The sequence below is a fragment of the Protopterus annectens genome, chromosome 12.part0 (assembly GCF_019279795.1).
Source record: "Protopterus annectens isolate FY-2018-M chromosome 12.part0, PAN1.0, whole genome shotgun sequence".
NCBI classification, from domain to species: domain Eukaryota; kingdom Metazoa; phylum Chordata; order Ceratodontiformes; family Protopteridae; genus Protopterus; species Protopterus annectens.
The window spans coordinates 368,623,225-368,646,150 of record NC_056746.1 but is presented as its reverse complement, the minus strand read 5'-3'; the positions used below and the strand labels follow the sequence as shown (position 1 = coordinate 368,646,150).

General features: G+C 39.8%; 1 protein-coding gene across 3 annotated transcripts in view; it reads left to right on the top strand.

Moving 5' to 3' along the window:
• LOC122816582 (SEC14-like protein 5) overlaps nt 1-22,926 on the top strand; it is a 1,360,693-nt gene that overhangs the window by 796,099 nt on the left and 541,668 nt on the right. The window lies entirely within an intron of this gene.

The following is a 22,926-nucleotide window of genomic DNA, read 5'->3' as shown; positions in this document are numbered from 1 at the left end:
CAAGGGAGGGACAATCTCTGTTTCACCTGTCTGTCTCCTCAACATCATCTATTTGTGCCAGAGATCGGGTTTAGATCCTTCGAATGGGTAACCCTCATGCAGTTAGTTTTATGACTGTGCAACATTTCCATCAGGGATGGGTCAGAGACTGTATTGTAGGTTAGGCATAGATCTCCTCTCAGTAATTTGTATGAAACTGAATATAATCATAGGGCTTTTAATTGGTCTGCATATAACATGTTGGTTGTACCCTGTATTCTTTTGGTAAGAAACCTCTGAGGATGCTCCAGTTGTTGCAGGTGCCTGGCAGGATACATGCCAACATGTGCACTGTACTAGATTATTGGTCTGATGAGGGACGAATACAGTGGTACTATGACATCCTCAGATCTGGATTTCCTTACCACTGTGGATACCTGGTGGTCAAAGTTCAGATTACTATCTATTTATCTGCATACCCAGATCTCTCACCACTGGGCTCACTCAGGGGGATGCTATCAATGTTGTAATTTGCAGGGGTATTTGATTTCCCATAGAGTATTATTATGCATTTCTTTACATTTAGCTTGAGGCCATGTCTCTGACACCAATCATTAGTCTGTGTCTGTCCTTTCTATAGGACATCAACATCATTTGGGGAGTCAGTGATTGCCCCCAACTTGCAGTCATCAGCAAACTTGGTCAGCCAAAGGCCATCTACATTTGCCTTGACATCTGAAAAGTATATCCCAGACAGAAGGGGACCCAGCACTGAGCCCAGTGGTACTCCACTGGTGACTGGCCTCTTGCTGGATGTGGATTCCTCTACTCTAATAACATGTCCTATCCGTGAACAATTTGGCTATCCATCTGGTGATACAGAGGTTTATGCCCAATTTTGTGAGTTCATCTATAATACCCAAGTGGGGTACTGTGTCAAATGCCTTGGCCAGGTGAAGGTAGGCAGTATGCACTGTCTTACCCTCATCCATGGTCTTGGTGACCTTCTCAAAGAAGTCGACCAGAATGAGCAGGCAGAACCTGCTCTTGACAAAGCTGAACTGGGTTGGGTCTAGAGTCTCGAGACTTCCTATGTCATTGTTAATCAGGTCCAGGATTATTCTTTCCATAGCCTTGCATAAGAATCTAGTCAGACTTGTGGGTTGGTAATTTCTTGGGTCCATTGATGGTCCCCCATGTGCAGAGAGATGACTGTTGTTGTCCGACACTCTACTGGGACAAAGGCTGTTTGAAGACTGTGGTTAAATAGAGATCCAAGTGGGCCAGCTAGGTCATGTTTCAAGCTATTTAACTGGCACCCCGGAATTCCATCAGGGCCCATTGATGCCATGTTTCTAGTGTTAGAAAGTGCAAAGGAATGGTAGGGGTTATTTCATGGGGAGGGACCAGAGGTGAAGAGGGAGTGAAATTTGAGCCGTATTTGTTGGCCAGCAGGTTTGCATTTCGTCTGGCTAAGTATAGGTAGTGCTATCTATAGGCAATTTAACACATTGTTGAGTGTTTCCCTTAAGATTTCAGACATAACTAAAAATGCTTTGTAGTTATCCTTTGCTTGGGAGGCTAATTTAGTCTTGTATTTAGCTTTTGAAGACTTGACTTGTTCCCTTATTTGACTGTTGAGACTAGTGTGAAATTCTTTCTCTGTTGTGCACCCTTCCACTTGCCTCTAGATATAAATGTCTTCCTTCTGTTATATAATCTGTTTATGCCAGGGGTCCACCATGGTGACTTGTTTTTCTGGCTAAACTTGGTTTAGTTTGATCAGGTACTGCCATTTCTATCCATTTATTTAAGTGTTTGTACAGGGCATCCATGTCTACTTCTGCATAGGCTTTTATGTTTTCAGGGTTAGAGGGAGCTTTAAAATTACGTATGCTGTCACTTAGTAGATAGAAGGTAATTAGCCTTGGAAGAATTCTTTAGGGTTTGATGGGAGTTATACCTTTACATTTATTTTAAAGGAGACTAATTTATGATCTGATCTTACCAATGAGGACATTACGCTGGGGGGGGAGGGGTGCAACACTCCCCCATGCTTGTGAGTACTATGTCAAGGATATTTGAGCCCCTAGTGTGAGTGCTGACCAGCTGTTCCAGACTGTTTGCATTGACAAAATCCAGGAATCCCTGAGTCTGCATGTTAGTGGTCGTGTATGTTTCTCAGTTTATGGAGGGGTAGTTAAAATCACCCATGAGTAGTGTGTTGGGTTGAATGGTAAGTTATTCTAGTGACTTCAGCTATGCAGAGTGGTTTTCATGGTTCATGGTTGGGGACCTGTAGCTAGTGATGATGTAGTGGGGGATTTTGCCTATGGTCAGCTGGACATGGAGCAGCTCAAGAGAGTCATCCAGCTTGACCAGTCTTGCTGTGTGTGTGTTTTTTTTATGTAAATGGAATCACTTCCTTTTTTCATTTTTTTTTTCTTTTCAGAGGATGGTCTGAATGTGTGATAGGCATTGTAGCTTTGTGCTGCCAGAGTGCTTTCCGCAGCTTTGAACCATGTCTCTGTAACTGCACAGATGTCAGCATTCTCCAGGGCAAGGAAAGCTTCCAGGGAGTGCAGTTTCTTGTTAAGACTCCTAGCATTGAGTTATAGTGCCTTCAGCTTGACATTAGAAGACCGTGTTACATTGGTAGGTCTGCTGGTTTGGTAATGCCTAAAAAAGGCTCTATGGGTGGGTTAATTCCTTGGTCAGTATTCAAAAGTCTAGTGGCGATAGCTGCAGACCATCTCTGGCAAAGCAGCATGGTCTGTGGGTCATGTTGTCTCAGGTTGACAAATACTGGATCCCCTTGGAATGACACCAGTAGCTAAGCCAATTATTGAAATCAGTTATTTTCTGTTTGTATTGGGATAACATTCTTGAAGAAGGTAGAATGATGCTCAGTGTGAGGCTCATATCAGCCTGTGACATGTATTCAGAGAGGTCCATCATGTCTGTCTTCATATACTCCAGGGAGATATGTCTCATGTCATTCACACCCACATAGACTATGACTCAGTCACTTGTGATTGAGTGACTTGAGTGCCTGCATGATCTGTTGAATCCTGGTCCCTGACAGGCAACTGACTGTAACCCTCTTCTTATCCAACCTGGGGAGGGGGGTATCCATGTGTTTCATGATGGAGTCTCCTATGACCAACATGTTTTAATGTGTGATGTTTTGCTTTAGGAGTTTGCTTGTCGAGAAACTGTGATGTGTATTTTTATGTGTAGTGGTTGGTGTTGACTTGGTTTTGTTTGCAAGTGGTTTCTGAGGGCAGAGTATGGGAGGCCTCTGAGGTTTTGGTAAGTTACTTGTGAGTACCTCTGCATAGGTGGGTTTATGTGCTGAGACGTTATTTAGTGAGGGAAATTATGTGCGTGTGCTGACAACCTGTTTGTCATTTGATTTGTCAGTATGTGAGAGTCAGTTTCCATTTTGATAGTATAACTACATCTCCCACATACTGTGTTTGTTTCTTTCAGGATTAAGTAGTTATCAGTATACATGACACAATTACTACATTGCCAGATGCCCATGTCCAACTGGCTGGACACAGAGATAGCAGGAAAGTGCCTGTCCATGGTTTCTGTTTTTTTTACTAAGGGTTTAAACAGGGAGAAGAGTGGGCAGATTTAACTGGACTGGGATGATAGCACAAATGGGTGCTCTATTCATGGTGAACTGCAGCTATCCAAGAAGGTGATGGTGTTGTGCGCACAACTCAGATGCTCCTAGAGCAGCAGGGGGACTGGGGAAGGTTGCAGAGATAGTTATTTGAAGGGAAATTTTAAATTGAAAGTGTTTGCATCCACACAGGGCACTGCCAACCTCTTTTGTGTGGAGAGCAGCTTAGCACAAACACTGGGCTTGTATAGAATCAGAAAAAAACAAGTTTTATAACAGCAAGTCCTACAGACCAGTCAGGAAAGCACACAATAAATATTCAGTGAGCAGCCCCCAACTCAGATAGGTTTGTTACAGCATAATTCTGCCACAAGAGTGCAGTCAGAAAACCCTCAATGTAAAAATACTGGTTTTAGAGCTGAAGTGCATGGAAACCGCACAATCTAAATACTACAGTCCTGTAAAACTAGCCGACACAATGTAATTAAGTACTATAGAAGCAGTGGAAACAGTTCAGCTTTGAAACTCTACTAAGGTGCGTAAGATTAAACAAAAAGTACAGGATTCTTATGAAATACAGTAAAAATAATCAGCAAAAGTGCAAAATGATACTTAATTTTGTTGTTTTAGCAGCGGATGGCTTTAGATGCAGCAGATTCTCTGTAACTGTCAAGCGAAGTAGCCAGATCAAGAGCATCTGTGAGGAATTGAGCAAAAGTCACACAACCACTGGGCTTATAGTGTTTTTCATTTACTTAACAGTGTTAACTTTAATTGGCCTGTGAACTCTTCTTGTCTGCTTTACATTTGGTAGGTTTGCAGACAATGCCACTCTGTTATGCTGAGGTGGAATGCAACAAACTTGCTTTGAACTCTTGCTATTAAGTTTGACTTTGGAAAACATTTGCACACCAACTGGGAGCTGACTTTCTTACTTATATTGAATGTGAATGTGCTGGTGCAGATATAAAAGTACTGTTTGTGGTGTGGTAATTTTTGCATTTTATACTGGTTTATCTGAGTCCCCTGGTAAGAAAATAGGCTATTGCTATTGTTTGTGTGCCTGAATTCCTGTTGTTTACTTACTAATGTTAATTTTTAATTGGACTGTTTGCTTTTGCTTCCTAAATGTGGTCAGTTTGCAGATATTGCCAATCTGTTGTGCTGACCTGCAAGATGAAACATTTGCCTTGAACTCTTGCTACTGCACCTGACTTGAGAAACATTCACACATCATCTGCGGTGCTCCTGTCTTACTGTAGCATGTTTGAGGATTATACAACATGATACCAGACTACATACCACAGTAGCAGGTGTTTCTCCTGCTGGCGCTATAGAAACCAAGCACTTTTTTCCCAATTACCTTATTCACTGGGCTGATGCTCCTAGTGCTTATCTGTGCCATTCTGTTCTTGGTTGCATTTACCCACAGTTTGTGAGACCATCTGTCAGACTGGGAAGTTGGACTTATCACAGTTACTGTTGTATATAGGACAAGTACATCCTAGTGCTTGCCTGCTCCTGGCTGCTTTTGCTTAAGAATGTCAGCACTTTGCAGCATTGTCTGTCTGTTAGGGACATTATTAGTGGTGTACCCTGCTGTAATTTCTCAACTGTGGCTGATCAATTTAGTACTCTTCTATATTACATATTTGCTGTGATAGTATTTATTGTGTGATTTTCTAACTAGTTGCTCACAGTGTCCATCCATACCTTTTGTTTTTAAACATCTCTTTGGCAAATACTTTGCTGTGGTTTACTATCATAATCTGGAAGGGCACATTGTTGAATCCACAGTTCAGAACACCTGAACACCGAAAGCTGAAAATGCCAAACCGACATTCTGGAATGCAAAATCTTGCCCCCCTCTCGACCCATGGTAACTCTTGTTTCTAGGTTCGGAGCGGCAGGGAATGTTGATGTTCTGTGTTTTCTTTGCTGTATTGAATTTCAGCATTGCGGTTTTCGAGGATGTGAGTGGCATATATGATGGCTTTACAAAGTGCAATTCAACAACATGATAGTAAACCCTTTGCTGCATTATGTCTGTGCACCGTATTTAATACTGTGGTACCTATGCCTGCTGTTTTTGCCTTGATTACTGTGTTGTCACATCTGTGCCTCATGTACCAAATGTCTGTTTAGCATTTTGTTTACTGTATTAACTCCCTCCTAGAATCTTGGAATTCATTGTTATTTATGGCTCTTGGAATATTGCACTGTGGCATCTGTGCTTGTTGTTTGTTTCATTCCTTGCCCTACCCCATTCTCACCCACCCACTATATCATTTTCTTTTTGCATTAATAACCACATCCCTTCCTGTCACCTGACTTTCAACATCCACTGGCCATCCGACTCTTCCCCTCCATCACTAGCTACTTTATACTCTGTGGCTAGGTTTGTAGGGCAGCACCCCATTAGATTATATGAAGAGGGACATGATGGAGCTTTCCGAGTTTCTGTAGGGCTAGAAGGAAAGTAATTGAGATCAGTATATTGCCATCACCAAAATGATGCTATAAGCTAAAGATGATGGACCTTAATAACTGACCTGTTTATTGGAATCATTCTGAGTGGGTCACGTGTGTGTTTTCTTGGAATGAAGTGAAGGACAGTCCCACCTGTTCCACCACCTAATCTGTCTCCCCAGGACTTTTACATAATGGTCAAGAGATTCTCAACTCCCCTCAGCACCTTTTTTAGGCAATGTCTGTTAACTCAGCCTATCAACCTAGTAAATCTGAATTGGAATCTGGAAAAATAATCATTGTAGTACTGCCCACATGTAGGAACCTAAATAAGAAAGTGTTCTGCCTCGTGGCCTTCCAGACTTTATAAAAATGTGGCTGTTTGTGTTGCCATTGAACTCTCATTCTAGTGTAGTGACAGCACTTCCTCTTTACCAGATTTTAGTGCCTACCACTTATTTAGGGCAGCAAATGTAGACAGCAGCAATGCTGGTGCTGGTGTGTCTGTCATCATCTGAAATGCTATCACCTGTAGAATAATTGAATAGGACAGTGACATTGAAATCCTCAGCATTCTAGTTTATGCAAACAAGACTTCATATCAGCTCTTGATCAAGTAAAGAACCCTACCTGAGACACCTGCATATAATGAAGCATATCTTAAGAAAGCAGAGTCCCTCTACATTGACCCCAAACACAATCATTCTAAGGATAAAATAGCATGCCTTCAGCTCAACAAAAAGATATGCACAATGCTTCCCCTGACTTGCTCTGTGAAAATTCCTTCAGTGAAATAATAGCCTCCATGCTCATTACTGCCCTCACCAAAATAGCCCTTGTCTGCTCTCCACCTTTTGTCAAACGCTTACTGGTCAGCTCAGATTACCACGCCATAATATTCACTATCTGGTCCTAGTACAGATCACCATACAACCCAACTGTCTTTACAGACTTTTCCAAGGTTAATTTCGTTGTACTTGCTGCTGATATGTGATAGTTCAATAGTCCCCAACCTCTCAATGGCACTCTAGCAACTGCCACTGCATAAACCTAGGGATTATTCTCCTCTCTCACCTCTTGCATAGACACCTATGTTCCTGTTCACCAGAAATACTTTTAGAAAAAGTCCTCCGACATAAATGAACTTTCCAGCTAAAGAAAAAAGAACAAAATCTCAGGAGTGCTGAAATCAACCTCAGATAGGGTAACAGACAACCAAAAAGGTAGACTGAATCCTGCAAAGCTAGCAGTGAACAAAGACTGTTATGTCAGTGAAGGATAACTACAAGAGATTCTTTAATTATGTACTGATATCAGAAATAATTCCGTGCATTGCACCAAACTTATCTTTAATGGCATCACCCACTCAAACCCTGTGGATATAGATAACATCATAGCAGATAAATTCAGCTCCAGCTTCTCCCACATTTGCCTCCAAGTTTTCCAAAACAAAGTATCCAGCCAGTATCCCCCTCCAATACAATGACCTCTGACCAGATATTAAAAGCATTCTCCAGAACAAAAAACATCAGCTCTATGTCCACAGAAAAGATTTGGGGCTATTTCTTGGTCAATATGAAACACCTCCTGTCGGACCTCCTCTGTAAACTATTCAGCTACATCCTGTCCACTGGATATGTATCAGAAGCCTGAAGAACTGCTGTAGTGATGTTACTCCACAAAGAAGGCTAACATTGCAGACTTTGGCAACTGTAACTCTATCAGCCTGTATAGCATTGTTTGCAAGGTGGAGTACTGCACCATCATGGATTTTATCAGCAGGGACATAAGGCACCTGCAATTCCTAGACACAAAAACACTTTGATTTTGTAAAAGGTAGATCATGTCTATTAAGCTTAGTTGACTTCTTTAAAAAAGCCACATAAGCAATAGATGAGGGTAGCTCTGTGCACACACCTTACCTTGATTTAGCTAGTGTACCCTTCTCTGTTAGCATTAAAAAATTGATCAAACTCATTGTAAAATCTCTATGTAACTCATTGAATTGCCAACTGGCTAACGAGTAGAACCTAGTCTATTAGAGTGAATAGCACACTATCCTCCAAGAGACATGGTACCAGTGGTGCACCCTAAGAATTTGTTGTGGGAATACCTCTATTTGTCATTTACTTATCCGGTGTCAAAACTGACATTAAAGGCATTTCATTGACAAAGTTCATGGGTAGTTGCAAGCTTGGAGCTTTCATCATATCATCATCACTGAAGATACACATATTCATATCCTCTGAGAGGACCTAATTCAAACTTGTGGTGTCAGGACCATGTTCTAAAGCTGAGCAGCAAAGCCTGTAGGACTGTACAATTTGGGAAATGAGCTGTCATGCACCTACCACATAAAAAACACCCCTCTTTAAAAAGACGCTGTCATTAGAAACCAAAGTGCATTCATGGATAATGAACTGTTCTTTGAGCACCATGTATCCACTTCTATTAGGAAATCCTTATACCTCACCTAACTCATTAATAAGGGCATCTCCTCTTGTTCCAAAGTGGTCATCATTTCCCTCTACTCTTCCTTCATTGGGGCCATCGTAGACTACGTTATGCTGTTTGGCATGTACATGTCTGAGAACTGAAGCCAACATAAAAAAATCACAGTGGTTTCTCACTAAAAATAATGTAGGGTATGAGCTCCCCGTGTCCGTCAGATCATCTAAAAGCCCTGAATGCTTTCTCTGTTACCTGCTGACTCTTTCATGATGATTGATGCCTGGCATACAAAGATGTGTACGACCCAGTACTACTTGACCTGCTACATATCTGCAAAACTATTAGTAGCACAAATAAAAGTTCAAGGGACTAAATCTGTATCACAGCACAAACAAGACCTCTTGACATGACCAATATCTCTCCCAAAGACTTTCTAATCTCTAAAGCATGCTCACACTTTTTTTAGAGCAAAACACTTTCCTCACTGTCTTCAAATTAATTTTATACATTTGGATGGGAAGCCATAAATATACTCCAGGTCTAGCTAGGCTTCAAATGGCTTAATTGATTTAGTGCCTAGTTGCAGCTTATGAGGCTATGAACCTACTGGGATAACGTTTTTACCTGCAGGATTTCTGAGAATTGTTTTGACAAAACAAAAAAAGGAAACTGACATGTAAAATCTAAGTGCTGAGTATTATCTTACAACTAACCTAAGATCCTTTGGTAGATGCACTTCTGTCAGTTGACTGAAACATAAAGATTTGTAAAGTGCACCCCTTTTCCGCAAAACACACAGGTCATCATGGAATGCCACATTTGGATCACTTGGGAACTGCTGGTGGAATGTAAATATGAGCGCATGAATTACTTAGCTTCCTGGATAGCAACATAACCAAGGAGAAACGGCAGAATAAAAAAGGAGAATTAAGAACAAAACGAATGAAGGCAGGGTATGGAGTAGTGCAGGAAAACAAAAGCCAAATAACTAAAAAATACTGCACTAAGCCTGCAGGCTAGAAATGTACTGTAAACTGTTTATTCAATAAAACAACAAAAATACACACAAAGTAAGCGCTTTCACGACATCCAGTCGCTTCATCAGTATCTGTCTGCTTGGGATGACATGGTCGACAGACCACGATGCTTTGCCACAGATGGCCTGCACCTGTCGCCCCTGGGATTCCAGATACTGGCTAAGGCTCTTGCTGCCCCTATGGTGCCTTTTTTTAGGCAGGGTTCAAATAACAAATTCACCACCATAACAGGAACAGGCAAGCAAAAACTGAGGGTAATGCTACTCAGTGCTAGAAGTCTAAATCTCAAAATGCAGTCACTCGAGGCACTCCTTAAAATGGAGAACATTGATATCTGTGTAGTGACTGAGACCTGGTTCAAGGCTCCAGAGAGCACCCCTGCACTACCAGGCTATAACTCATACCACATTTTTCGGCCATGTAACCTGGACCGAAACACCAAAGGCGGAGGTGTGTCCATATTCATTAAGGATATCCACACCTCCAGGCTAGTTGCTCAGCATAATGCATCCGAGGTTATCCAAGTGCAACTAACTCTGGGCAAAACTGCAATCCAAATTGTAGCTTGCTACAGATCCCCCACCATGCCCCAGGATTCCCACTCCTCTTTTCTTGATGTACTGAAAAATATTAGGGTTCAACCAAACACCCTAATAATGGGCGACTTCAACTACCCCACCATTAACTGGGAAAAGTACTCGTGTACCAACTCCTTAGCTCAATGCTTTATGGAATTCATAAACTCCAATGCCCTAGATCAACTTATCCACACCCCCACCAGGGGCAACAATATCCTAGACCTAGTCATTACCAACATGAATGACCGGTGTTCCACACCTGAAGTCAAATCCTCATTGATCCGATCCAACCATCAGCTTATCACCCTTGATATCCACATCCCGCCCCCACCCCCCATTAAGGAAACCACAGTAAAAAATTTCTCCAAAGCCAATTTCATGCTTCTTAAGACAGAAGTGGTGAACTTCATGATACCCATGCAGATGGACAATACAGTTACAACTGCTGAATCCTACACAAATGCACTCTATAAGCACTTACACGAGTGCATGGATCGTGCTATCCCAAACAGAACCAAGACGCTATCCTCCAAAAAAAGAAAGCCAATCTGGTGGTCCCCTGCCATAAACAAACTGTACAACAGAAGGAAGAAACTGTTGCAAAAGAGAGTAAAATCCCATGAGTGGAGGAGCTCCCTGGTCAGCCTCAGTAAGAAGCTGAGATCCCTTATAAGATCCTCCAAAGCTAGCTACAAAAACAAAATCACCACTAAATCAAAGGACAACCACAAAGCATTCTATAGCTATGTCACGAATCTAGATGGCAACACCCAGATCTGCTCTGAGTTACAGCACAAAGGCACGAAAATTACAGAACCAACTGATATTGCCAGCATCCTGGCAGATAGGTTCAGTGCTAACTTTACCCCCCTCTCACCCTCTAAAGGGCCCATATCTATGCAGGAAGAATGCAGAGTCCCTGTTATCATAACTATGTAGGTAAAAGCTGCACTCTCTAAAGCAAAAAACACAGCATCCATGGGACCGGACAACATCCCAGGCTGCGTTTTGCACGAACTTCAGAATGAACTGGCTCCCCACTTAAGCCTCATGTTCAATAATAGCCTCGCATCAGGCTTTGTGCCCACCGAATGGTGCACAGCAACAGTTATCTCACTCCATAAAGGGGGAGCCACCACTGATCCCGGGAACTATCGACCTATTAGCCTGACGAGCCTGGTCTGCAAGGCCATGGAACGTATCATCATGGAACTCATAAACAAAGACATTGGTAACTTCCAAACTCTGGATCCCACCCAGTTCGGGTTTGTGAAAGGCAGATCATGCCTCCTGAACCTGATCAACGTCTTTGAGGCAGTCACCAAAGCTGTGGATGAGGGTAAGGTGGTTCACACAGCCTATCATGACCTCGCCAAGGCTTTCAACACCATCCCCCATTCTGGAATTATAGCTAAACTCACTAAACTAGGTATAAATCCCTGATGGATGGGTTGCCAACTGGCTCACTGACAGAATCCACACTGTAAAAGTTGTAGACACCAATTCTGACCTCAAAGCAGTGACAAGTGGAGTACCACAGGGTTCCGTCCTGGGACCTCTCCTGTTTGGTATCTACTTCTCTGAAGTACAGGCTAACACAGAAGGCCTCTGGCTAATGAAGTTCGCAGATGACTGCAAACTAGGAGCCATAGTCAAGTCCCCAAATGATGTGGACATCCTACAGAAGGGCCTCATTGAGAGAGATGCCTGGTGTCAGAGCCATGGCCTCATGCCAAAAAGTGCAGTGTCATCCCCTTTGGTAAAAACTCTATGCCCATAAACTACCACATAGGCAGCAATCTACTTAACACCGAATGTGTGATAAGAGACCTTGGGACCCAGGTGGACAGTAGTCTCTCCTTTGATAGTCACATCACCACAGTAGTCAGGAAGTCCTTCTACGTGGTACACCTCATCATAAAGGGGTTCTCATCCAGGAAAAAAGAGGTCATTGTTCCCCTCTACTTGACACTCATTAGACCCATTATAGAGTACAATGCCCCTTTTGGAATGTACCTCACAAGACATCTGCAACAGCTGGAAAGGCCACAGAAGTACCTCACAAAGAGGATTACTGGCCTCAAACAAATGCCCTATACTGACCACCTCAAAAAACTCGAGCTTTACTCCGTAGCATATCGCCTATTCTGAGGTGATCTCTGCCTAACATGTAAAGCTATGTCAAACCCAGAGCTGTTGGACATGCTACACCTAAAGAAATCCCAATCCCTCTGAGCTACACGCTCTAGGGACCTAAACCTTGTCACAACAATAAACAGGACACGCTGGAGGGATAGAATCCTGTCCTAGAGACTTCCTATACTCTGGAACAAGCTACCCATCTATGTCAAGCAAAGTTCTTCATTAGCACTCTTCAAGAAAAATCTTGATGAGTGGATAGGAAATAGGAAATACACCCCAGGGATCACATCTGTGTCTCTGCTCGACAGTGGCACAGGAAAATAACTTTCTTGGGTGGCGTAAGCCATGGATCCTTGTTGGCTAGGTTTACATAGGCCAATAGCCTAGTACCTACCTATGAACCTATTAAAAATGAGAATTGTTTGTTAGTCTGCTGATAAAACACTGAACAAGAGAGGGAGTTTGATGCCTTTTATTGGAGCTACACAGGACAGCTGCTTAGAACTGTTTTTTTCTTCACCATAGAGAAACACTCACCCGTGTCTGATTTGCTGTATTTATGAGGGAGCAGTGGCTGTGTGATGAAATTCTGGGGGTGTAATTGTGATCATTAGAGGAGCAGAATTACAGTTGTAAATGGGGAATATAAACTAAGCTTGAGGATGCAGCATCTCAAGAGTATCGCACTGCTCCAGGGTACAGTAGTCTCAGAGTTAGTATCAAGGATGGGGAGCGTGAAGATCCCCATGTCTGTGGGTGCATACCTTCCCCCTGCAACTGCACTTGCAAAATTTAACAGCAGATTTGGAGTTACCCATTTTTATGCTTGAATTACAGTTTTTGGAAATGCTGCAGTATTTGGTCTCACACTTGTAACAGGAAGCTGGAGCAGAGCAATAAATGTTCCCCTCAGGGCAGAAGTGGAAAGGTACACCGGAAGCTCTGCAATTGTTATGTTCAGCAAGAGTGACCAACGCCAAAGATGTAATCTTAAGTTTCACCTTGTGTTGTGATTAGTAGATGCTATCTTTTTGTCTCATGAAAATTAACCAAACTTTGAATAATCCAGATGCAATCTAGATGGAGAGCAATTTAACTGTTTTTAATACATAGCTAAAGTCTAGACAAACAGAGAGGAGGACAAAGGCATGCATCCTTATAGAAAAGGTAATCGAAAGTGCTGTCTAAAAGCTATGCTTAGAATTTTGCTACAGAAATACTACCTTTTACCAAAATACAATGTTCAGATTTTTCCAGCCAAAATTTGGTAGCTGGACTAGCAAAATATTGTGCCGACACTGTTAGTTAGGGCAGGAGACCTCAATGTAATAACAAACAAACAAAAAAACTATTAAAATATATTGGCACAAACCAACATTTTCTAGTCTTTCTTTATCTTTTTCTTTTGTACCTGTGACAGCAACAACCTCTGTGAAAGGTGACTGTTTTGTTCACCATAACAGCATAGGTTGGCATTTCTTTCAGCAGGCTGACACCTTCTATCTATGTGCTATTATGCAAATCATACTTTATTTCAGGTCTGTAATTTGAATGTGCTAGCTTGAAGCATTTGCATTATTCTCAGTACTTCAGAAGTTAGCATAGACAAATTTAACCATACATATTGGCTCTTTACAAATGATTTATTCTTCATTTTTGTTATTGGGATGGAGAAATGGGTAAAAAAGCAAGTTGCTTTTGTAAACTGAATAAAGTTTATGCTTTCAATGTTACATGTTGAGTCTCTTACTTAGTAGGTTTTTAATATGCTCTTTAAGACGTAGTGTGTTTCATATTTTGTGAGTGTTACATGTACAGATAACCTAGGAGTCCTAGGATATGTACCAAATTAAAAAGGGTTTCCACTTGTGTGGCTTATTCAGTTTTTAGGCAAATTCTTATTGTCTGACCCTGTTCCATCAAACAGATTCAGTTCTACAGCATTTCCAAGTCAACCCAAGTCTGTATTTTATATTAACTAAAACGGTACAGTAGGTAAAGCCCCCTATTTTGGGGTATGGGGGATTGCCCCCTACTTCATTTAGGATTGTACAGTTGTACCTATCTAAATGAATGGTTCCCATATGAAAACTCACCTTAACAAGGCACTGAAGAACAGGCAAAAACTCTGAAAAGAAATGCCTGAAATAGTGAAAGGATGAAATCTCCAACTGAAATCATTTTTGCAGGAGACAAATCCCAGTGCACCCCCATTAGTGCATAAGCCTCCCACACTCCTTAAAGTTATGTATCCCAGCTGTTTGGTTGTTCAAACCTGAAGGAGGAAGAAGTCTCCCAAAGCAAAGGAAGCACTGCCGGAGCTCACTTACAAGTCACACTGCTGGTGCTTTCCTATGGAAAACAGTGATTGATTTTCTGTTCCAACATGTATTGTAATTTGGGTGCTTAATGGTTGGGGAATCTAACTTCAACCAACTGTAGTCATAATTGAGATTCCATGAAACAGGTAACAATGTCAAGTAATATATCCATTAAAAAGCTGTAATTGTAATTTAATTGTTATTGTCTTACTCATATGAAATTTCAGCTCCTTGTAAGTGATTTCTTCATATATGGGAGAGGTATGGAATACACAAGTGCCTATAATAATACACAACAGAATATTTAAAAGACCCTTATGGGCTGAAATTGAAAACATTTTGATTTGTCTTGATATTCTAAACATGCAAACCTCCACGCAGTAAGATAAGTAGGTTTTAGTAAGTTGTGTTTTTGCTAAGCCTAAATGATTTGATGGTGAAGAACATACTGACATGATTTTGTTTTTCAGTTAATCAGTTTCCCACACTGAAGTTTGTCATTAAATCTTTTTTTTTTTATTCTCTTAAAATGTCATTACTCAGAATAGCTGCTTACATTATGTTTGCTTTGATAGTGGTCCTATTTTGTAGTGATTCCTACACGTTTAGTTTCTTAATAGTTGTACAGACACTAATAAACCCTTTTTAAAGCTGCAACAAGTAGTTATATTAATCTGCCTTTTAAAAACTAGGAATAATCTTAACACGTCTATGGTGCTATTCAGAGGTCTCACATTTCATGCCATTCCATTCTCATGTCCTCACTCAGCTCTAACAATGAAGTTGGCTTGTCTCTTCACAATAGTTCTGCAGTGCGCAATGTGATGTAATATTCAGGGAGAAAGTTCCTAAAGTATCATGAGAGTTCATGCAGACCCAACTTGGTATACACTCGGGAAGATCAATAACACAGAAATGCATCTAATGGACTAAAGAGCTGTTGCAACTATTTTCCCAAAGTTTTCCTAGTTCTGTTTACTGTTTGCATGTAGACGCTGAGAATTTTGGCAAGAGAAATTTTTTTTGAGAAAAGTGACAACAATAGCATAATCAAAACCAGGCTGAAAGGGCAATTGTATCACAAATATATAAGTCATGAAACTGATGACAGACAACATTCTAGGCTGCTGTTTAGAAACTTCCTGCATTTATGGAACTTTCATCTACTCATAATGTGTCTGACTTTAATTTGAACTTCAAATAAAAATAATAAAAATGATCTTGTAAGATGAATATGACAGGTTGAATCACATCTGCAAAAAAAAAAAAAAAAAAGACACTGTCATTGTCTTGCTAGCCTGATAGTTTTGCCCCCACTAGTTGCACCACTTGCTCAGCAGCTCCAGAGACAACACTGGCAATGCTATAGAAACAAAAAGCCGTATCAGTGGTCATTCAACAGTGATTGTATACTTGCATGTACTTTCACATACACCCTGCTTCCCTCAGTTCCACCAGAAGACAGACAGCTTCTGTTTGTTTAACCTACTAGTGAATAACTTGCCTGATTTCTGCTCCCCAATCATCATTTTCTGTAGAAAATCCCTGCTGGTGCAGTTTCTGTATCCCAACGAGCATTGATAGCATCATGTATTTGGCTGTCTCACTTTTTTCTGTGTTTATGCAACTGTGGAGTTTATATGTATAAATAAGGGTTGGTATAAGGGTGACGTTGTTGCTGATGGGCTTGTCCCTTTGCAAAAATTCCCTTTTTTTTAGAATTTTTGTTGGGATGAAGTTTTGGCCTTTTTTTGTATTCAAAACCTTAGCCAATTGATCTTCATGGACTTATAGTTAAAGGCCTTCTGTGTACCTCTGTGATGGATAGCTTATCACTAAAGGGAAATCACTAATGGCCACAATAATGCTTTTCAGTGTGTTTCCGTCAGCCACACTTTGCAGATCTGCCACCCAAAATAAGCCATGTTAATGATCATTAAATTGAGATCAGTTAACTGATTTTTGTTTTCGTACAAAGGCTACCCCCCACGATCACCTCTGATATGGGATCACAAAGAAGGTGAAAGAAATGACAGTAAATATTTCAAGCCCAATTATGATAATAAATAGATAAAATGGTAAAAAAATGTATCACTTCTATGGGAAGTCTGTACTGTTACCACTGCCCACAGATACATCCGGTATCCTGACAGTATTTATAAAAGTATTTGGAATAGAAAAAAGTGTTCATGAATATGCAGAGCATCTACTTTTGGTGACATCTATATTTGCAGTAATACAAGTAGAGATCCTTTATTTAATTTAGCATCTCATGCCAGCAGAAACCTACTAGAAATAACCAATTAACTATACTTGGTCAAAATTAAATTTATATTTTTCTTGTTTTTCATAGGTTCATAGGTTGGTACTAGGCTATCAGCCCTAGGGTCTATACAAGCTTAGCCATAACAATTCCCTGGCTATTTTGGTCTGGGTTACTAACCTTGAATATGCTTTTAGTCCAGCTGGACCTATTTCAGGCACTCAGGGCCATCTCTGTTGGCGTAGATTTTATATGCGTCTGGGGCTACTTCTATTGGTATTCCACTTCCTGGGTTTTCTGAAGAATATTAATTTAAGAAACATTCATTTTGCAAGTCAGGAGATCAGAAAAGACAAAATAAAGCAAAGCAGACGAAAACTGCTGAAAGCTTTAAAACTAAGCCTGACACTCTCCGCACCCCTTCTAAATTGAGAATGGGAACTATTCTCTTTTGAAAGAAAAAGAGGATGTTTCTTTTCCGTTTACTTGATGTGACCAGAGTTAGCATATAGAAGTGGCAAGGGAGGCCAGCTGAAGTCAAACTAAATTAATGCTTATATTTTATTATTATATTTTCCTGAAATGTAGTAGAATTCAGCATTTTACAGCTTTTCAAAATCCTGTTATATGATTTCAGAATTTTACAGTCATTAGCAGACCGCTATGGCGACCCCAAACCGGGAAAAGCCGAAAGACACAACAACAACAACAACCACAACTTGTTCAAGATTTCCAAAAAGGAGTTTTCCATTTCTGTCTTATAATTCATGCTTATGCATGAGTGTGTATGCATATGTGTGTGTGTGTGTGTGTGTGTGTGTGTGTGTGTGTGTGTGTGTGAGCTTGTAAGCATGCATATATATGTGTGTGTGTGTGTATATATATATATATATATATATATATATATATATATATATATATATGTGTGTGTGTGTGTGTGTGTGTGTGTGTGTGTGTGTGAATATATATATATATATATATATATATATATATATATATATATATATACATACATACATACACCACGCACACACACTCAGTTAGCATTGCTGCTTCTCTGTGCTTTATAATTCAGTTTTCAGTGGGGTGCCTGTTGTATAGAGACTGCACTTCCTCCATGTGTTTGTTTTGATTTTTTACTGGGTGCTTTGATTTTCTTTTTTATCGATAATCACAAAATACATTACAAAATAAAAACAGAAGAAAAAAAATAACTGTCTCTAAAATGTGTCAATAATAATGTATATCAGAAATCTAAACCAATTAAAACAGGGGATACTATGGCAGTCCTTTATTTTGACAAAATTAAAAATAAAACATACCCATTTCATACTGATTCACAAATATGAAACCCCAAACACGAGCTCTTAAGAGTTAATCCACATCTGGTTAATTTCTTTTACCTATTTATCACTCTGTCACATTTTTTAAACTTTCCTCATTTTAAATTTGATCTCCCCCTCTGCTAGAGCTGACATTACACCTCTGGGGTGCTCTGGTATCTCCCACATCCCAAACATGTGCTGGAGGTGAGCTAGCATACCTAAAAAATTGGCCGTAGGTGTGAGTGCTAATAAAGAGCTTGTGTATGTTCCATGATGGCTTGTCACCCTGTTCAAGATACTTCATGTGTCCTGCACCCAGTTTGTGTTGGGATGTGCTCCAGATCTCCAGTGAAAGTAAACAATCCTTCAGAGGTGACACTGGTGTACATTGTAGCCATGGAATATGCACAACTACTCACAAATGTCATCAAAACATCTCAGAATTTTTTTATACATTTATTAAGCAGATAAGCCCATTGGGTGCAAGTGTCCATATTGTGAGAAACGTCTGATTAAATGGCTTGTTCAGAGTTACATAGTAGGCAAGCGGAAGTGGAAGAAATCCAACCCTATACCCTTTGGTTACAATCAGTTGCTCATTAACTGTTTGGAGCCCTTATCTTCTGTGCTAATTGCCAGATTTCCCTACATAAATGACAAGGTCATTGTCATTTTAACTTTGAAAAAAATGAAAAATAAACTAGATGTACTATACCAAATTAAAGGAGAGCCTTTCTGTAGAAACAGTTTAAAGGCCCTCAGGAACCGTCTGACACAGGGAGTGCTTTGGGTGATATGGTACATATATAAATACTGCTATGAAGCATCAAGTACCAATAAAGCTTAGAACATTTCCCTGTCTGCTGTACAGTCAACACCCATTCATCCATTGCACAGATGAGTGGTGATTGCTTTTTTTTCAATAAGCATCTTTATTAAATTATCATGTATGACATAGACAATCTTATATTTATATAAATGAAAAACAAACAACATTGATACCACTTTAGTTGCAAACATTATACATCACTTATATTTTATCCAATCATTGTTGGTTAAGCATTATATGGCTCATTCAAATCCTGCCTCTTAAACCTCGTTCCTTCTCTGCATATATTGTTCCCATAATTCCCGTTTTTGTAGTTATCCCTTTTCTAAAGATCCCAGTTCCAGTTGTTTTATCTCAGTTACTGTATTCATTACTTCTAGTAAAGTTGGTTTACAATTTGATTTTCATTTTCTAGTAACTGCTTCTTTGGCAGCCACCATAATTAGACTCAGCAAGGCTTTACTATGTCTAGGCAGTTCTGATAGATGAGTGTTGATTGTTGACCAAAACCACTACCCTGTATGAAGCATTGTACCCGGCCTGCTGATAAGAGAAGCTTTATCTTGTAGCCAATAAAAGTGGCCAGAGACACTTAAATGGTACAATGAGTGTCTGATGGTCACGGAAGTGGGGTTTTAACTGATGTGCCTATAACTTCAAACTGTGAGGAATGTATCCCTGAACAGAGTGCATCTAGGATACAGTAGTTTCACAAGGGGGTAAACCACTGCTATTGACTAATGGGTGCATTTAGTATAATGAGAAATGTATTAATAAAAAGGGCTTATGGTGCTGCAGCTATTTAAAATGGACAGGAGCATATGCACGGCTTGTGATTACTCTGAAGGTCACTCGATGTTTAGAACTGTGGAAGTGAAAAGGGCATCATCACCTCCCAGAGATGAAGAATAAATCAGGGTCCAAATGGGGTGAAGAGGGAAACCATTATGTCACAAAAGTAACCTGGAAGATATTGTACACCAATGTGCAACAGTTGTGTACTTACCTCACCCTCTTACTGCAAGAAATCTGGACAAAGCCTTAAATAATGGGGGGAGAAAGGCCCAAAATTAGGGACAGTTTTTAAATATTACTCTTACAAACTTAGAAAATTGATATAGTAGCACGGTTTGCATTAGCATGAATTTTCTGAAGTCCAAAACTCAAATGTCTGTCATTATTTTCTGACTTCAGGCATCAATGCTTTGCCAAAAAACAGAATTTTATAAGAGACAGACCAAAAATATGAGGCAAAAATCTAGACAGTTGTGAGGTATGGTTATGTATAATGAAATGCACTAAATGGAAGATGTTTGCTTCACCAAATGATAAGGCATAAGAGATACTTATTCTCTCCATAGGTCCAAAAAACATTCCTACCCCAAACCACTGTCACGTTGAATGATGTCTTCCTGCAGTACAGGAGTTTCATATGCAAGTCAGTGATACTGCAGGTTATCTTGACAACTGGTGTGGAAACAATCTACAGGACCTTGCAGACTCTGTCCCCTGGATGATGAATGTGAATTACCATAGGAACTCACCATCTGCTTGACTGCTAATCAATCAGTGTCATCTTTTCACCAGTAGTTCTGGTTGTTATCCAAACTGAAAATATAAAAACATATAAAACAGGGTTTCTTAGGGGGCTGCACCCACAGCTTTGGGGCTCTGCCACCGTACCGCCTTAAGTCTGCATATACTATCTCTGAGATGCTACCAACTCAGAAAAAGTATATATAGAGGTTGGAGATGTATATCCAAGTATACTAAAAGTCAAATACAGATATGATCATTCAGCTGCAAGCAGTTAGCCCAAAAACATCTGTTATGCTTGTTTTGAGCTTGTGATAGAGTACGTACTTGGATTCTCAGATTGACAAAATTGTATGCTTGTTTATTTCATTTGGGACAAGATAATCTGGTACACAGTTCAGAAATGTTGACTGCAGCTGTAATACGGTCTGGAGTATCAGCTGGTGGCAATGATACTAGATACACTGGCCCTTCTACTCATGAATGTTTTTTCTGGATACATACCATGAGATAAGTGAGCAATCATCAGATGTGTCCGAGGTTCACTGATAATTATCTACCTGACCAGTGTCACAGATACAAGGATCTGGGTGTTGAAACACCACATTCTGCCACCCTTCTTCCAGCTTCAGTTTACCTTGTGTATGAGATTGCAGTCTTGCACCTTCTGAGAATGTAAAATAGTGACATTGGTTTTGCTCTCTTTTCTTGTTGACAGCTGTTTGGGCTAATTGAACTGCTTCAGGTAATCTGTTCAATGGTTCAATCAATGATCTGAAACAATGTCAAAACACAGCATTACGATTCTGCAAACTGGCGCTTCACAAGATGAAATAACCCTCTTTTCAGCTACAGAGGCAACATAACGCCCAGAATTTAGAAAATTGGTCGGGCTTAGAACTTTTCAGCACTGGACAATAATAGCTTTACTCTCAATAGAATAAGTATTAATAAATAATCATTTATTATTTTTAGCAAATCGATTTGCACTATCCATCTGTACTAGCTGAACACTATTACTAGTGACCAAATTAATACTTAAAATATGGGCATAAAACCCATTGTTTCTTTTATTTATGACTTCTTTAATGTCTACTAAAAAAACTCAGTGGATAACCTCTGTTTATAAACATCACTGTAAGAATTTCGCATTCAGTGATAAAGGTACTGAAATCAGAAACCATGTGGGTCAACTGAACCATTTGGCCCTTGACTACAACTTTCTTCTGAAAAAATGGTGGATTAAAACAACTTGATCTTTTAAGATATAACTGGTTATTAAGGTTAGTGCCTTCAGTAGCATTGATATTTACACTCTGCACTTCTTAATGTAATTCAATACTCTTTGCTTTTTGTGCATACTTATGAGGCTATTCGCATTCCAAAATAATATGTTTAGTGTAGCCATTTAAGAAGTTAGTATCCCCACCTATTATATATGACAGCTTTTTTAAATGTCTATTTCCAGCTTTTGTGTTACATGCACCCAGTGAGTTCTGGTAGCAGACATCCCAGTACTGACTTGAGCCAGAGTGAAAACACAAACTTTATATTACAAATATTAATGAATGCTTTAATATTTGTTAGTAGAGTCAGAATATCAGAATACAAATAAGTAACATATATAGACAATGTTTTAAACACTGTAAAACTACAGTAGATGGTCTCTTAGTAATAATCAAAATTGTACAAGAAATGCTCATTACTGTTCAAAAATGAGCACTTCGACTGGACAGCCCAACTAGTGTGCCTGTTAAAAGTCCAGCATATACCAGTAGAAGAAAGTCCAGCTGCTGAAGTACCATTGAACAGATAGACTTTATATTGGCATATGCTCAGGGACAGAGCAAAAATAAGAAAAATCAGGTACACTCTGCAAAATTAAACAAATGGAAACATACCTGATTTTCCTTATATGTTTGCGCTGTCCCTCATAAATGTTTTTTTTAATAGTTCATATCAGTATTGGGAAGACAATGTGGAAGAAGCCTAAAGTGTCCTTATACAAATAGATTATTTAATAATGGTATACATTTCTTCTTAAATAATGTAATATCAGAAATTACCCATGGTTGGCTCAGTTTAATCACTTGGGCTTTGCCTACATGATCAAACCACACCAACCCTGGGTAAATCCTAATGTACCCATGCAGCATCATAGATTATTGCTTAGGTAAACAATCTTAAGCTTTTATGTTCATTGTACATTGCTTATAACTGTATTTGTTAATCATGTGCCTACTTACAATTTAATATAATATTCAAAGTTAGGCATCTGGATGCAGTACTCAGTCATGTGAACCTCTGATCATGCTTCTCCATTCAGAATGACGTCTTCTGATAACCACTCACCATAACCTCC